The 18,141-nt window shown below is 42.6% G+C and overlaps 2 pseudogenes; both read right to left on the bottom strand.

Moving 5' to 3' along the window:
* Nucleotides 1-18,141, bottom strand: part of LOC148720371 (uncharacterized) — a 32,468-nt pseudogene that overhangs the window by 5,900 nt on the left and 8,427 nt on the right.
* LOC148720373 (uncharacterized) lies at nt 5,809-9,762 on the bottom strand (annotated as a pseudogene).

Genomic DNA, 18,141 nt, shown 5'->3' with positions numbered 1-18,141 from the left:
CTATGAGTTGTGCTTTTTTGAGATTTTGAAATCTTTTTAGCCCCATATTCTTTGCTTGTTTGCGAAGTGCAATTTTTGTTAAATCGTTAAGGTCTTGAGTAATCTCGGTAATATCATTCATTTTATCTTTGTAAATATTTTATTTAATAATTTTTTTCTCTCTTTAAATCTTTTGAAGTTCTTTTGCATCGATCCATGAATTGAATTTTTCTGGATAACCACTCCACTTTACAAGAGCTTTTCCTTTACTCTTTCGAATAACCTTTTCAATGCGGAAAACCTCTTGCTTTGCTCTCAACATTTCTTGTTCGTAAAAAGAGCCTTTGATCTCTTCTCCGAGCAGATCCTTCAACTTGTAAGTGATCGGGTTGGAATATTGAACCTCATCAACGACGAAAATCTCTTCTGTCCAATTCGGAGTGAATCCTTTATCAAACACTTTTCGTTTGAATTTGGAAATTCGAACGTGATCGCCGACCACAAGCTTTGGCCTCAAGGGGAGCACGAGGGTTTTACCCCTTGTAGGAGAGATCCAGAGGACAAGCTCTTTGGAATAGAGATTTAGAAAGACAGCGTTCTCATTCTTTTTCTTTGAAGCCTCTGTCGGCGTCATACCGATCGATCTATGTTTTCGATTGTTGTACTTTTCGACAATCTTTGGCAGAATATCGAGATATTGTGTATTGTTTTGAATGGTAAATTACTTCCACATATCCGTTTTGATCGTCCGATTCCACCTCTCACAGACAGACGATTTTTCCTCATTCTCTATCGAATACATCACAACACCTTTGGATTTCATCAAATCTTTGACATGGCTGTTGTAATACTCCGATCCTTTATCAACCCAGAGCCTCTTCGGTATCCGACCCTCGGTAAATATTTTCTCGAACCCATCCGCCACACTCTCACCCTTTTTATTTTTCAACGGAACGATCCAACCGTATTTGCTGAAAACATCCAAAACCATCAACAGATAACGATAGCCCTTATTCCACTTTGCAAACTTTTGCATCTCTACCAAATCGGAGCACCAAATCTCATCGATTCCGTTGACAATAACGCGCCGTTTTCTAAAATTTCGTCTCACCGGTTTGTGCAACTCGTCTGCCAATTCTTCTTGCCACCCCTTCGAAGCGCTCCCCTGCATCTCTAATTGGTCTTTTTTTTTTTTTATTCCCAAACCCAACTTTTGCTTTGTGTTGATAATGTTTCTTGCGGCCCAATGGCCCCACTGCCTTTCAGAAAATGGAATCTCATCGAGAGCTTTGACCATCTTGCGGTCGGCTGCATTTTTGCATTGTTTTGGATTCTTTTTGTTTGCACAAACACTGTAATCAACATCGTGTTGCATGGCGACAGCATCGGTCGGGCCCGTCGGCTTATCAAAAGTCTCGAGAATCTTTCCTGTATTCGGATCGTATCGAACCTGTTGCTCAAGATTATTGTACGGTCCCGTGTATTTGTGGCCTGGAAGAGTCCAACCGGATTTCGGTTTCGGTAGTTTTCCAATGGCTTTGTGAATATCAAATGATCCACCTTCATAAAGCGGATTTGCATAAAGAGGGTTTGTTGGATCATTGACGCCGTCGGGGGAATACATTGACATCGGCAAGACTCGATTGACATCGGCTTGATTAACATCGTAAACATTTCCTCCACTTATCTTTTTACTCAAATCATTGCTAAAACTGTCAATGACCTGGTTAACATATTTATCGGCTGTCTTTTTGAATTTGTTCTTTGCAAAATCCGATTTGACAGCTCTCGCAACGCCTTGCTGTGCCATGTTTGCCAATCCTTTCAACGCCATCTCGCCCAAAGAATAGCTCTTTCCTACATCAAATAACGAACCCCCGTTCAATGACCCGCGGTTGTTTTTTTTTCCTCCCTTTCCTGCAGCAAAAGACACTTTTGTGATTCCACACTCTGTACATGTTGATTTGATCATTGGTCGACCGTTTTTCGCAATCTCACGCCTCTCACTTCCAGGCACAGACTCAGTCTTTTTTCTCTGTTTAACGCAATAACTCTTCATTTTATAATATCCACATATTATAAAAAAATTTTTTAATCTTCACTCGAAAGAGAGCACGAAGGGTCGGTCCCATCTATTTCTTCATTAAAATTTTTACAACACGTTTTTTTCACGTTGTCGATGAAAAGAAAATCGAACGGTTTAAGTCTTGAGAACAAATCTACATCAAAGCTGTTGTCATCGGCGATAATTCTGCGATGACGCTCTTGTACAGGCGCGTACACAATCAAATGAGAGCAATTTAATCTGATGTCGGAAGGAGTCCTGTAATAAGATTGACTCAAATAAATCGGTGAAATCAAATGATGTCTGCCGTCAATAAAGTGATTCAAGACTTTGGGCTCAAATTCACCTTGAAAAAAAAGTTTTATACCGTGTTTTGACCCAGTAGCACCGCTGCTCAGAAAAACCATGTCAGCGGCTAATATTGCGTCACGGGTGGGGAAGAAAGATCAGAACCCTGGGACACTCTTCCTTCAAAACTCGCGTGCAGTAAGATTGTCCAAGTTATGTGACTTCTTATGGGGATTGAATTAAAAAATTGAATAATAAAACATGTTCTTACAGAGAATGATTGGCCTCAGACTGGGTTTGAATACGGAGGGGATGTCATAAAGTAATCGGTGAATATCTCTGTGAAGTTATTTAGTCGTTCTGTAACTCCGCATTAACGGTTTTACATGGTCATCCACGTTCTATACATGTTTTTCCCAGTTATCATGCTCTAGATATTCAGTACTTTCATACATTGAAGATATTTGCAAACCTCATGTCAGCTTACTAGTCTGCGAGCGAGAGATCAATGGCGGTTGTACGCAATACCGAGCCCAGTTTAGTTACTCATTAAATCACACAATGAGCTGTGTCGTTTGTGTTTGTACAGGGATGTGTTTCTGCATATGGTATGTTTATTTACTTCCTAGCAAACTCAGTATGGAATTCTTCGGGAATATCATTTATTTCGTTTTGAAAGAGAGCTGGCATTTTTAGACTTTCAAGTAGCATCACCCGTGTTGACATTCACATTGCTTGCCTCGAAATACCACGAAAGGTATGCAATGTCTAATGTCTACTTGTTTAGTTTCTAGCCATCAGTAATTTATTTATGGAGTATTGCACTACATTTGAATGTACCATTTGTTATATTAAAGTCATCACGAAACACGGAATAAGCTGTCAAATACCAAATTCTTCCAAAGAAAATGGCTAAGAAAGATGGGGAAGAGACATCGAGGGTGGTATAAAACAAATTTTTTGCAAGGCAATTATAACAAATACCAAGCAGTGGCTATAGCAAGGGACACGCAACAAATGGAGTTAGTGATTGATGATTGCAGAATCAACTTTACCGATGCATTCAAAATGCTATGCGTAATTATAGATAAAGACTTAAATTTCTCGCAACAGCTATCAGAGGTCTGCATAAAGACGAGTAAAATGATTGGTGTTCTACAAAGGTTAAAGAATCTTATCCCGATGAACGCAAAACTACGAATATATAAAACTGCAGTTCTACCCCATCTCACATACTGTAGCTTCGTGCTGCACGTTTATCGTGCAATTGACAGAAACAAACTAGAGAGAATTAATGAAAGAGGTCTACGTACAGTCTTCAAAGATCGAGTCTCTCCTTATAGTGACCTTCTTACACACGCTGGAATGACTAGTTTATATAGCATGACATTACAAGATATCGCTATCTTTATGTTCAAAATCAGGAATAGATTACTGCCTTACAATATACTAGAACTCTTCTCGCCATCGCCTTCGAACTAAAACCTGAGAAACTCGGCCTTTCATGTTCAAAGGGTAAAAACTGTCAAATACGGAAAGCATTCCCTCAGATTTTTTGGACCATTTTTATGATCGAAATTGAGCATGAAGGACAGAAACGAGACCTCCTTAAGAAGGTTTAAAGCAAATAAAAGGAAAAAAGATCTGAGCGAATTGGTTAGTGAAAACGCATGCAAAAGGTGCCACCTGTGTAACTCATAATTCATAAACAGAAAATATTAGAACTAGTAGAGTTGATGTATTATAAAATTGTATACATAGTTTTTATTACATATGTGTATTTTTAAGTATATTGACTATTGTATATATTTGAAGAAGTTTTGAATAGTTAAATCTTATTATCTTATAGTATTATTAATATATATTTATCATTAATAAGTAGTTTAAATAGTGTCCCCGATTAGTAGGCCCGAGGGCAAGTTAGAAGATTACACACTTAGATAAAGTTGTTGATTGATTGGCAAAAATTTCACCGTCGCGAAAGGCTCACACGTTTTTTATCAACCGCATTTTTACGAAAGGGGCCTCAAGTCCGAAATACTTGGAACACCTACGAAGTACAAACTAAAGGAGGAAGCTCTCCCAAAGATATTCTCGTAAAGACCTGCCAAAAATTCTCTGCTATCATCTGAGTACCGCCGCAGTCAAAAAGCGAAGACAGAGGTTCTATTATGCAAATTATACTCGATTAACCAAAGTATTATTTCTTAGGGGACTCAAATTACGATTCGCCACAGCCTTTCACTGTGTTGAGAGGAATTTCAGTATTTTGCCTGTTTCGATATGGCATGGATCTGCGTGTGAAAGGAATAGAAGTGCATTTTTTTGCCATTTTCTCGCTTCTGTATGCGTTAAAACTATTGACAACAAAAACATTCGTCGACCACAGCATCGTAATGTCCGTTGCAAAGACATCGATCATTCAGTGTCTCTGAATTTCGTTATAATCGATTGCAATTTCTGATTCTTCGATGTCTTTCTCCAAGTCAACCGGTTCTTCGCCTAGAAAATAATTCAGCTCTGATTGGTAGTTAGGGCTTCAAACCACTCCTACTTGCTAGAGAAAGATAAATTTAAAGTTTGCGCAGACGTGCGGCCTTTTGCGCGTGAGAGAAGTGTTTCATTTCCCCACCACTGACGTCACATTCGACCACTACTAGTCGTTTACAGCCCATGGTCGTACGGCCGCAAAAGTGGGAAAAAGGGAACTTCAAATCTGATTTTCTCGTGAATAACAAACAGTGAACGAATGTAAATACCGGGACTTTATCTTACTCCTTTAAAGCTAACTAGAAATGAATGCAAGAGAATCCCCAATTTTAGGCTTCAGTTCACCTTTAAGATCCGAACAACTTAAAGTAGGATATAAAATTGTAACAAAAATCTCCCGGAAGCGGAAAAAAATTACTCACGTCTGTATATGAGGTATCAACTGAGAATTAGTAACGTCAACCGAGCCGTAATAGTACAATTTTTAGCCTGTGCGATCCTATTTACGAGATTATAGATTTAACTGCTTTTAGTCACGATCGACATTTGCAGTCTTCAACATCACAAAGGAAATAGATAAAAAAATGTCAATAGAAGCCAAGACTGGGTTATATACAGCCAGTTCGGTATGATGTGAAACTTAAAAAAGATACTTTTCTAAGAATACAATTAATATTCTTGCAGGAATGTTGTCGCTAATTAATGACTAAACTCATCTATCTCCGGCAAACATCCTTTTCATTTTTCTTTCAACCATGAAAACGCGATGAAATATCAGATTTGCAAATATACAGCATTCAGATTAAACTATAAATTTTGAATTTAGACAACTTATTTTAACTATCCTTCATTTTAATATTCTACAAAACCTCACACAGCATTTAGTGACTTGAATACGTTTACATCTATGTAAATGGCGAGAAAAACAGAAGGGTACTTAATTACTTCATCGGAACACTGAGCTGTAACCTCACAGGTTACTTTAATTACAACTCGTTCGGTTGTTCAGCGTTGACTACAGCCGGCATCGGCGCCGCTTCAACTCGTCCTGGCGGTGGAGGATATTGGTTTGGTAGCGGTGGATAGCTAGGGAAGGCGGAGGAGGAGGCTGAATGTAACCAGATGGAGGGGCCTGGTTGTGGTTCACCGGCGAAGGAGGATGTACTTGCTGCGGCGTCTTCATGTGTGTTGAGACCACTTCTTGTTGCGGCTGTTGGCCGGTGATGACCATGCACAGTACCGGGTGTTCAATAGCGGTAGAACGGGCTGCAAGCACAGCAGAGGCATGATACGATGGAGATGATGATGGCAAAGAAGATAATTGTGCCGATGATAGCGCCTGCAATAGCACCGTCGTTCCAACCACAGTACGGCAAACACACTCCCCGCAACAATCCTTTCCGATGTCTCACTGATGAACTTCCGAACACTCAGAGCAAAAAGACGAACTACTGATGCACTGGCATGGCTATCACAGCATTGCTCGTCATTTTCACATTCGAAGTCGTAAGAACAGGAAAAAGATGACCAACTACTGATGCATTTTTTTATCACAACACTGCATGTCATTGTCACAATCGAAATCGCACGAACATAAACACGGATACCAGCTATTTCGCCTTTGTCTTTGAAGCGTTGCTCGTTTTTTCTGCAGTGGTTGTCGTGCCAGCAGAAATAACATCGCTGTCCGCAGACTTTATCGATCTGCACAGCAGGTCTCACAGGAGGAACACTTGTTGCTGTGGGTACAGTAGTTAGCAATTCCCGAGGCAAAGAAACAGATGAAGAGAAATCATAAAAGTTTCTTGGAAGCCATTTCCCTCTTCACAATTTCAATGGCGTCGTTTGGATAAGGATGGACCGATGCCATTACCGAATATTCGATACTAGTGATATCATGATCAGATCAGAAACTATCTATACTAGCGAGAAGTGCTGGAGCTTTCAATACTGCACATGACTTGCCTGCGCTTTCCCACACGCCAGGGACCAACCGCTGACCAGTCTAAGTGGTGCGCAAGAGTGAACTCATTGATGGCCACAGTTTCAACTTAAGCATGTCCTCAATCCGGTTTAAAATGTTGGAATATCTTTTTTAAGCTTAGATAGAGTACTAGACGCTGTGTGACATTATCAGTGCAAAATAAACCTACATTTTGTTAAACAAATGAAGTGACTTATCCTTAAACTCATTGACGTCACAGAATCAGTATTGATGTCGATATGGAAGGAAAACGTCAGTGTTATTCTTGCTATCGTACCCATTCGGAAAAAACGGTATGGGGTATCGGCCCATCCTAACTGTTGGATGTAACATAATAATTAGATGCAGCTGGTTGGTTTTAATTTTTTTTTTTTTTTCGGTGTGACATTTTACTGAATAAGGTCACGAGGACTTATAAAATATGTCGCTCTATTATCTTGTAGAACAGGGAAAAAATACAGAGTAACCAACTAAACCATCTAGACTTTCTTTTTTGCTTTTGTTTTTGTTTTTGTTTTTTCTTTAGGCTGGACTTTAATGAAAGCTAAGTTCAGGTTTTTTTGAGCCGGGTCACAAAGATCGTTCGCGATTTTCTAGTTTTTGTCTTTGGCGTAAACCTTGTGCGGTTGATAGTATGCACAGATAGGGCATGGGTGTATTTCACAAATTAAAACCAAAATACTGAAACGTGGATTGAAAGCGGAACAATAAATCCCTTATTCGGGGGTTGATAAATGAATCGAGCGGACATTTTGCTCATATTTGCTCGTATTGTGCGTATCTATGTCACTAGGGAATCCGGACACTCACAAAGCCCTATTCAAATTTTTAATCTAAGATAAAATAAATGCTCACTTTTCCCTCCTTTTCCCGATAAATTTTTGGATTTTTTAAATCCATCTTAAATTAGATTTCCTCGTTTCGCGAAAAGACCTTTCCCGCGAATTGAAAAGGAGTTCTTTGTCACGAGACTCGCCAGGAGGTTTGATGCTTCGACACACGCCTAAGGTGCGAAAACTTTGAATTCCTTTAAACGCCGAAGGCTTAAGGCTTGTTTTTACGGGAGTTACCTCTCCGTTAATGAATTGATAGGGTATGTAATTTTGATGGATTTTCATGAAAATTATCTAGACTGTTCATCAGATCCTAGCGCACCAAATTATGTGAGGCTTCTACGAAATTCGCAATAATTATCTCATGACCGGAGCGTGACAACAATTGAAATATTTTCTATTGTCCAGCATCAAAAAGATTTTCCTAGGAACCAGGAAGCTTGCGTAGGGTCTTTTTTTTTTTTTCTGGAAGGCACCCTATTTTGTTGAAATCAACCTTCAGTGGTCATCTATGGGTAATGGCGACTGTAGTAAGGAAAAAGTGATTTCTGTGACATTTGGGAGATTGCGTGAAAATTTTGATTTCCGGCGTCACAAATCCCATCGGCTATCATCTATCTTCTATCATTTACAGTTTATCGCCCATCGTCTACTGTCTGTCGTCTGAGTTTTAGTACATGCCCTGCTCGACATCAATATAGCATATACTGACGATGAATCTACTTAAGATTCAATCAGCATAAAGTAGAATTTGATAAAGTAACAAATTTCCCTTAAGCAGAAGATTACTCGCGTCGACAAATGAGATAGCAGCAGAAATATAGTAACAGCAACCGAGCTAATGATGAAAATTTATAATTTTTTTGAATATGTCACGGAGTTTATCCATTTCACTGCTACGAGACGATCGACATTCGCATTCTTGAAAAACTGACAAGCGGAAATAGATTGAAAACTACTGATTAGAGGCGTAGACTGGGTCAAATACAGCCACATCGGTTTAATATGACACTTAAGTAAAACTTCATTTCTAAGAATACAATATTCATTCTGGAATAAAATTATTGTTGTCATTGGCCGAACTCATCTATCTCGGACAAAAGTCCATTCTACAAGAAACCTATGTCTAGGTTTTTGTTTTTCTTTGATCGACGAAAGCAAAATGGAACATGGAATTTGTAAAAATAGACCGTGCAGATCAGTGAAGAATCTTAAATTACTCGTCTACACCTTTGTAAATGGAAGTAAAACCGAAGCTAATTTAATCGAAACAGTATTCTATTTGAAGGAGTTACATCGCAGTTTACTTTAGTTAGAACTTGTTGGGTTGTTTAGTGCTAAGTGCAGTCGGCATCGGCGCCACTTAAGCTTGTCCTTGCGGTGGAGGAAATTTGACTGAGGAACCTGACTGAAAGCTGGAGGAGGCGGATTGTAACCTGAAGGAAGCTGGTTGTAGTTCATCGGCGGAAGAGGATGTGCGTGCTGCATGGTCATCATGTGTGCCTGAGTTAAGACGAATTGAAATTGCGCCTGTTGGCCGGTTACGATAACAGCACTGGATGTACGATAGCGAGATCACATGGGCAGCGAGCAGAGCAGAGGCGTTTTACAATGAGAATGATGATGGTGAAGAAGATAAATATGCCTGCAACTATGCCTGCAGCAGCGCTTGCACGAGCATTGATGCTCCAACCACAGGGCCATGGCCACGAACAATCCTCTCCACCGTCACATTGGTAATCGGATGAACAAGAACAAGAAGACCCAGGAGTGATGCACTTGCTGTTACAGCATTTCTCGCCAAGGTCACATTGATGGTTGAACGAACAGGAACAAGAAGACGAACTATTGATGCACATGCTTTTACAACACTGCTCGTTCGATCCACAATGGAAGTCGTACGAACAGACGTAACATCTTTCTCTACAGACGTTATCTGTACAACAGGACTCGCTGTAGGAACACTCGCTGCCGTCGGTACAGTAAGTAGTACTTCCAAAGGCAAAGAAACAGACGAAAAGAAAGCATAAAAGATCCTTTGAAGCCATTGTCTTCTTCACAATTTTCGATGGCGTCTGTTCGATGTGAGATAATAATTTGATACGGTTGGCTGGTTACCAAATATTCTCCAGACCCTTTACCATGGAAACCATCGTAGGGAAAATAGATGATGGGAGGAGCACAGGGTTAGGGTGAAGGGGAATCGGATGGGAAAGTTGAAGGGGAAGAAGAGAAAAGCTGCTATGTCATTTTACCAAATAAGGTCTAGACAACGCACAGCATATGCCACGTTATTATTCTGTAAAACAGGGCAAACGAACGGAACAATAAAATGGCCGCACGGAACGATCCAGGCTTTGTTGGTTTTTAGACTTCGCTATCAAAAGGTATCAAAGAAGGAAAATTAGCGTTTTCATTTAAACTGAAATAGCAGAAAAACTATTCGTCCTATCGCTATAAAAAGGTTCATTTTCCGAAGCTCAATTAACACTGATTTCGGATATTTCGTTCTGTTTTTTTTTTTTTTTTTTTTTTACTAGATTGCCATTGAACAGAATGGGAACCTATTCTTTGGCGCAGAGACGCTTTCCAACACAAGTTTATTTTGACGACGCTTTTAGTCAATATCTTCTGTCTTTTTATCACCGTTTTGGCTCGGAAGTAGATGGCCCCGTGGATTTTGACCTTGAACGAAACACTCAAGGAACCTCGGCGTGCACGTTCTTCCCGGCTTTATCCATGAATCCAGGTACTTGTCGAAGATGATGTGCACTTCTTTGCTGTTGCAAAGGCCTATATGCTTCGAAGGTTGATGTGGCCGTTTGATGTGTAGTGCAATGGATGATGTCTTGAGCAGCACTCTAAACGCGCTTTTCGTCCCCTATTTTGGTTGAATTTGGTTGTCTCATTCGTCAGCTCCAGTCTGACGAATGAGACAAGGAAAAATGATTCGGCAGTCCAACAGATGACGATTTCAGACCAGGTCAAAATATGACACGTTTTATTTTTGATTGAAACCTTTTTTAATGATTTGCGTCTTATTATTATTTGACTGATGATATACCACTTTTTCCATTTGCTTGCCTCGTCTTTCAAGTCAGCTTCAACAACCGTGAGATACTGTTTTAAGAGAAATCGGAATTTCCGATGTAACTTTGACCAACTAACTGCGGAAACATAATTATTGCAAGACAAACGAGCGGGCGATATTGACCTACTTAGTCAGTTTTTAAGAGCATAGGACAAAAATGATGACGTCAGCTGTGACGTTACATTCTTCAGCATCACTTTGATGTATGCATCACATCTAAGTACGTGTTTGTGAGGTCTCCATCGATCTTTAATCGCATTCACTTATCTTTTGCGAGCTAAAAGGTCAATAAATATCGCAGCCTCGTTTCCATGCTGAACTGCTAACAAGTGCTGACAGGATTGCCTTCAGTCTCATTTATCTTTGTAATGGTTGAAAACAAAACGAAACTAATTAATTCAGTAGGATTTCGAAACATTTGTAGCAATCTAATAATCCGAATCATTACAGGTGTTATGCTGTAGTTAGGAAAAAACGCTTTCGAATCAGGATGTCACTAGCAACATGGAAGCTCAAAGTTAGGAACCTATCTGTGATTTAAAATTTTCAGCCGATTTTCCGAACGAAGTGCTTGAAATTCGAAAGCCAGCCACCCGACTGGGGGAAGCACAAATTGAAAGAATATTGTAAAGCATACCAAGCTATGCGTTTGCTTTCTAGCGAAAACTTTTTTCTACAGTAAGGGTTGCATTTATTTCACGGACACTTGTAGGGCTGGAGGAATATTAAAAGCGTTTCTTTTTAAATTGTGAATTGAAGTTCGGTATTCAACATGCTTTATCTACGTCATGTCTACATCAACAAATCCGGCTTTCTTCTTCGTTTCCAACCACGTGACAAAAAAGCCCTGACGTCACGCCACTAAATCTTCTGGTGGATGAACAAAGCGACAAAATGGCGTCCGCGCCAATGAATTCTTGCGATTCTATCTCATTTTCCAAGTATTACTCAACTCTTACCGGTCCTACAAACGCCAGATCTCGTGAAAAGGTACGTATTTGTGGTGTCGACCCCTACCCGTTAAAATAAAAGCGAATTGCAGCGAGGATGTAGCCGATTATCCAAGTATTACATATTCCGATATTGTAAACTACCTGGTCATCCAAACATCGTGGAAAACCGGGCAAGAAATAAAGGCTGGGAAGTCAATAGGTTGCTTATAACATTTTCATATCGGGATATGGGTAAATAGTATACTGATTAAGGATGTAGAAGGAACTAACAAAGTTTTTGTCGCAGCCTGGTTGTTGTTGTACTGGGTAGTTCCAGACGTTCTTGCAGCCCGTAGGGCGTATAGGTCATCATTAACTATACTTGAATCTTGCGAAGGCTCGTTGTCAGGAATATATGTATCGGTATAGCGGCAGAAAAAATGTCGTTTGACGTTTCTGCATTCATTTCCATAATTTCAGGATACATTTCACGATCAAGGATTAAATAAAATGGAAGAAAAAAGCGCCCAAAAGGGCGAAATGGAAGCAAGTAATTTGAGTGAAAACGGCTTACGTACCCTCGGAGCTCAAAATCGCACGCCTGATTTAGTATTTTTTCGGCCTTCTGGGCTTCATGAGTGCAGTGCTGATTCTAGAATAGAGGTGAAGCTATAAAGCCACCACAAATGATTCCACATTTATGGTATCATCTAAGCTTCAATTTTCTGTATAACAGTGCTCAATACCAGGGCCCAGCACTAACGGTAGCCTACCAGCTACAGACTAGTAGAAATTCAAATGAATAAAGGCTGATAGTTTCTAAAGAAACTGTCTGGGGCTGCGTCGGTGGGGGTAACGAAATAATTCGAATATATCAACAAAGTTGAAATGGTAAATTGGCCACCGTTACGAATATAAAAGCTGACGTTTCCAGCGTGAGCCCTTTGTCGGAGCGAATAGAGGAATTGTGGGTTGTGTGTGCTTTTAAAGACGGAAAAAGGAGCTACGTGACTGGTGGGAACATGGCAACGAATAAATTAGTGGCATGACAAGCGTTCGTTGATACCTGTGGGATTTAGACTGCCGGTTTGAAAGATGAGCTTTTGTTCAAGAGCTTTCCGAGAACACCTTCGCGACGTGGAGAGGAATGACAAGGACACATCGAAACCAGTCGCTAGACATTTTAATTTACCTAACCATTCTAAGCAACATATGACAATCTGCGGTCTTTCCTTACACTTAGGTGGCACGGAAAGCCGGAAAACTCTTGATAAGTTAGATATATATATATATATTTATATATAGAAGGTAAATAAATGAAGAAGGTCTCTGACGGAAACGTTTTTTATTAAAATTTTTTATAGTTTTTACGTCAGAAGTTGTCTATCCTCGCAATTTTTTAAACTTTCTACGTATATATATATATATATATATAACTAACTGCAGACAGTACTGTTTCGGCCTTCTGGGCCTCATCAGTGCAGTTTTTTTATGTTTAAGGTGGACGGCCGGGCCCCCGATGAAGGGCGTGTGCAATGCCCGCCGACCAACAGGACTAATCCCACCCATGGCTTGCGTGCAATGCCTTAGGGTTAGGGTCCACCAGAAACGAGGGTCCACCAGAAACGAGGGTCACCAGACGCCAAACTCGCTGGGGAATCGAACCCCACCTCACAGAAACAAAAATTGGGTACACAGAACTAAAACGAACAAGGACAAACAGACCAGTGCAGTACACCAACAAAGGAGACCAGCACATGGACAACAAAACAAATACTCACGAAAGGCTACTGTGCAGTGCACCAACAAAGGAGACCCAGCACAAGCAGCGGACAGACACACTTACAAAGTAGACAGAACGAACGATACTAGCCCAGTGCAGTGCACCAACGAAGGAGACCCAGCACATGGGTTACGAAACAGATACTAACAATTAGGCTACTGTGCAGTACACCAATGAAGGAGACCCAGCACAAGCAGCACAAAGACACGCTCACTCAAGCAAAAGATCACACGTCACTCAAGCAAAAGAAGAACGAGGCTACTGTGCAGTACACCAATAAAGGAGACCCAGCACGAGCCTAACCGAGACACACTCATTCGAGCAAAAAAGGAAACTAAATAACTACGGGGAGCAGGACTAAATGGAAAAGACAAGGGAGTCGTTTACCACTGAAGCTATGATGCCACGGGCGCCCCACTGACGATGGAAGACGCGACGACGCCTGTCAGACTTGCACCGCCTGAAAGAAATTGGTAAATAAAACTTCAGGCGGGCCTTGATAGAAGCAATCACCGCCACAGCGCCAGGACGAACGTTACGGAAACGGAAATCGTTCCTACTCCGCCAAATACAAAACTTAGAAACATTGAGCAGATAGACAAAGACACGCGGGACAGAAACCAGTTCACTAGAGTTGAAACCAAAGAGGACATGACGTAAAGAGATGGCAGGACACATAGGAGAGAAGGAAAACAGCAAGGACTGGACCCAGGCGAGAACACTCTGAGCAAGTGGACAGTAGAAGAACAAATGCTTGAGTGACTCGACCGTGGGTCCACAAAAACACGAGAGAGGAACAGATAAACCAAAAGAGGAGAGACGCCGGGCGGTGTACAGGACGCCGTGCGCAATCTTCCAATTTAGGTCGATGACACGACGGTCAAGATAAAAGAAGGATAGGGCACGCCACGTGGCAGGCCAGTCAAGGTTGGGATAGATGAATAGAAACTTAAGGACACAATAAGGCTGGACCATGTTCTCAGAGAGAAGATATAGGTAGCAAGACTTGGTAGACATAGTAAGAACGGGAGAACAAACAAGAGGGCATGAAGAGCCGTAGACTAAAGAGTTTTTTGACGTGGCGAAGGCCCCGTCGAGCTTACGCCAAGCCAAAACCAGAGCTTGATAGAAGGGCGGCAAGACCCTGAAGTCGAAACTAAAAGGACGAGAAAACACAACAAGAGGAGAGACACCAAACAAAGAGTTAAACCAAAAGGACATGAGAGCGACCCAACTGGATGGGGAGGAGACGAATCTCCTCACCCATTGACCAAGGAGGGCTCTCACCTTGGACTGAATATTAACCACAGAAAAACCACCAAAAAGGGGAGATTGAACCACGGCCGAACGGGAGACAAGCTCAACAGAAAAACGAGAAAACAAGACGGGAAAGCTTCGCCTCCACCCAGGCCGGCATGTGGATAAGAGAGGCCACATACCAAACCCGGGAGAGGGCGAGAGCGTTAATGACTAGGGCCTTGCCATGAAAAGAGAGAACACGAGAACGCCAAGACTTGAGAACACGGTCCACCGCATTAATGCGAGGACGCCAGTTGTCTTCATCAAGGTTACCGGGGCCGACAAACACCCCCAGCACCTTGAGCTTAGCAGGAGACCAGTCAAAAGGAACCGGGGGGTCCGTACGACCCCGCCAACCACCCAACCAGAGACCCTTGGACTTAGAAAGGTTGATCTTAGATCCAGAAGCTAGTTCAAAAAGCTTGTAAGTCTCAAGGGCAGCCAGAATGCCAGAATCAGTGGTAAGGATTAAAGATGTATCGTCCGCGTACTGCGAGATGGGAGACAGTACGGGACACCCAGGGAGAGACAGACCCTTGATACGGGGGTCTGCACGGATACTACACGCAAGAACCTCAGACACAAGAACATATAGGAGGGGAGAAAGAGGGCACCCCTGCCGGACACCACGAGAAAGGCTAATGAAAGGAGTCAGGAACCCATTCACATTGACCGCGCTTTGAACATGAGTATAGAACAAGTCGACCCACGCGACAAAGGAAGGGCCAAAGCCCATGGTGACAAGAGTGGACCGCATGAAGCCCCAATCCACACGGTCAAAAGCCTTCTCTTGATCGAGGGACAGGATGGCGACAGGGGTGCCAGAAGACTCAGTATAGCTGACAACGTCTCTAAGCAGAGCAACATTTTCTCCGATAAAACGGCCAGGGACTCCGCATGTTTGATCTCGGCTGACAACGAGGTGTATTACCCGGAGGAGACGCCCAGCTATGGCACGAGAAGCAAGTTTATAATCCACGTTTAGAAGAGATATGGGCCGCCAATTTTTGGGGTCAAGGCGGTCCCCCTTCTTGAAAGACAGAGTGATGATACCTCTGCGCTGAGAGAGGGAGAGAAAACCAGAGGAAGAGCATTCATTAAGAACAGAAACAAGATCAGAGCCAACCACGTCCCAGAAACGGAGATAGAATTCCATAGGCAGGCCGCCTAAACCAGGTGCCTTGTTACGAGCCATGCCCTTGAGAGCGACGAGGACCTCTGATGATGTAAGAGGGCCCTCACAACTGTTGGCCTGATCTTGAGAGAGAACAGAAGACAAATTTTCAAGAAGAGAAGATTGAACATGAGGGTCAGTAGGTGAGGCTGTATAAAGACTAGAATAGAAGGAACCAAGAGACGCACAGAGATCGGCAGAAGACGAGACGATAGAGCCATCAGGCTCTCTCAGCGCAGAGATATGACGGTCAGCGGAACGTTTTTTCTCGAGACGAAGAAAATACTGCGAGGAAGACTCACCCTCCTCAACCCATCGGACTCTCGCACGCACCTGAGCCCCCCTCGCAGCATGGGAATCAAGCCGGGCAAGCTCAGAACAAGCAGACCGCCAAGGGTCAATGCAGGAAGTAATTCCAGAATCAACTTTGGCCTGAAGATGCTGGACAAGACGTACCAGGGCATCTCTGGATGAAGATGTTGTGCGGGCTTTATTTGCACAAAAGCGGATAGTAAGCCCCTTGATTTTACTTTTCCCACGATCCCACCACTTAGCTAGAGAAGGAAAGCGGGGGATGGCAAGGCGCCAAGCAGACCATTCATCACGGACTAGTTGCCGATAGTCCGGATCGTCGAGGATGGAAGTATTCAGCTTCCAGTAGCCTGGGCCAGGTGGAACGGCATCGGGAACAGACAGAGATAAACACAAACCGCGATGGTCCGAGAACGGACACACATACACGGAACAAGACGACACTGATGGGACCCACGCAAAAGGGACCCCAAAAAGGTCAATACGCGACGCTAAACTGCCATTCCACCTGGTCCAGGTGAACCCAGGAGTAGTGGGGTGGAGATAACGCCAGATGTCAATGACGCAGGACGCCTCAAAAAGATGGTTTAGTGTGGGAGAACTATCTCCAGACAAGGAGGCGGGGTCTGGGCCACGCCTATCTCGAGCCCTATCAAATACAGCATTGAAATCTCCAGCAAGGACCGTAGGGATGGAAGGGTCGATCCTTGAATGAAGGCCATCGAAAAACAGGTCTCGTGCAGGGTTGCAATTAGGAGCATAGACACAGACAACTCGGAAAATTTTATCATGAAACGAGAATTCACATTGTAAGAAACGACCATCAGCAGACCAAGACTTTAGAAGGGAGATAGAGGGACGATAGAGAACAACACACCCACAAGAGTGAATAGAACCCGGGGCTAGCACAGACAAGAAACCAGACGAGGAAAACCACGATGAACATTCAGTTAAGGAAACACAATGAGTCTCCTGAAGGCAGATAACATCCACCTTCACCGGGAGAGAGCGCAACCATTGCACGAGACCATCACGCTTCGACCGGTCCCTGATGCCATTGACATTCAAAGTAAGGAGAGACAAAGCCATGAGGAAGAGATGGATGACCCTCATGAAAGCCAGGGCTGGGGCTGGGGTTTCCCCTTCCTACTGGGAAGATTGGGGACAGCCCTCGTACGCTTAGAGACCGTACTCGCCAACTGAGTATGAGAAGGAACCATGACACGTTTCTTAGAGCGTTTCCTTGAGACAACTTCAAAACCGTCCGATGACATGCTCCTCGTGAGAGGAGAGGAGAATTCAGAAATATCAGGAGGCTCTGAGCCCTGAACAGGGGTAGAGTCCTGAGAGGAGAATTCGGTGATATCATCATCGACATTAGTGACACTTTGGCCAACACTAGTATTAGTGGTACTTTGACCAGACTTAACTATTTTACTGGTACTTTGACCAAACTTAACTAATTTACTGGTACTTTGACCAGACTTAACTATTTCACCGGTACTTTGACCAGACTTAACTAAAGAACTGGTACTTTGACCAGACTTAACATTATCAATAAATAATTCACTGGAATTAACTAAAGTACTGGTACTTTGACCAGACCTAACATTATCAATACGGAGGGTGGCACGGTTATCTTATTAGCGACTGGTACGGAAATCGACTGGGTTGTATCCGTTGTAGCAGGCTTCTTTACAGTTCCTTTTAAAACCGGAGAAGTCTGGGGAGCAGCGCGTTTACGGGAGACATTGTCTGATGGTACTTGGTCAACCGATGTGCAGGTTGGAAAACGGTCCTCGCTGGCCTCAAGGTTATAATCGCACTCTTCAGACTCAGCAACAACGTCATTAGGGACGGGAGCAATTGTCTCAGCTGTCACATCATTTTCTTGAGCTACAGACGAGGGTA

The sequence above is a fragment of the Stylophora pistillata genome, chromosome 11, assembly GCF_964205215.1.
Source record: "Stylophora pistillata chromosome 11, jaStyPist1.2, whole genome shotgun sequence".
Classification (NCBI taxonomy): Eukaryota; Metazoa; Cnidaria; class Anthozoa; order Scleractinia; family Pocilloporidae; genus Stylophora; species Stylophora pistillata.
This window is presented reverse-complemented; position numbering and strand designations above follow the sequence as displayed.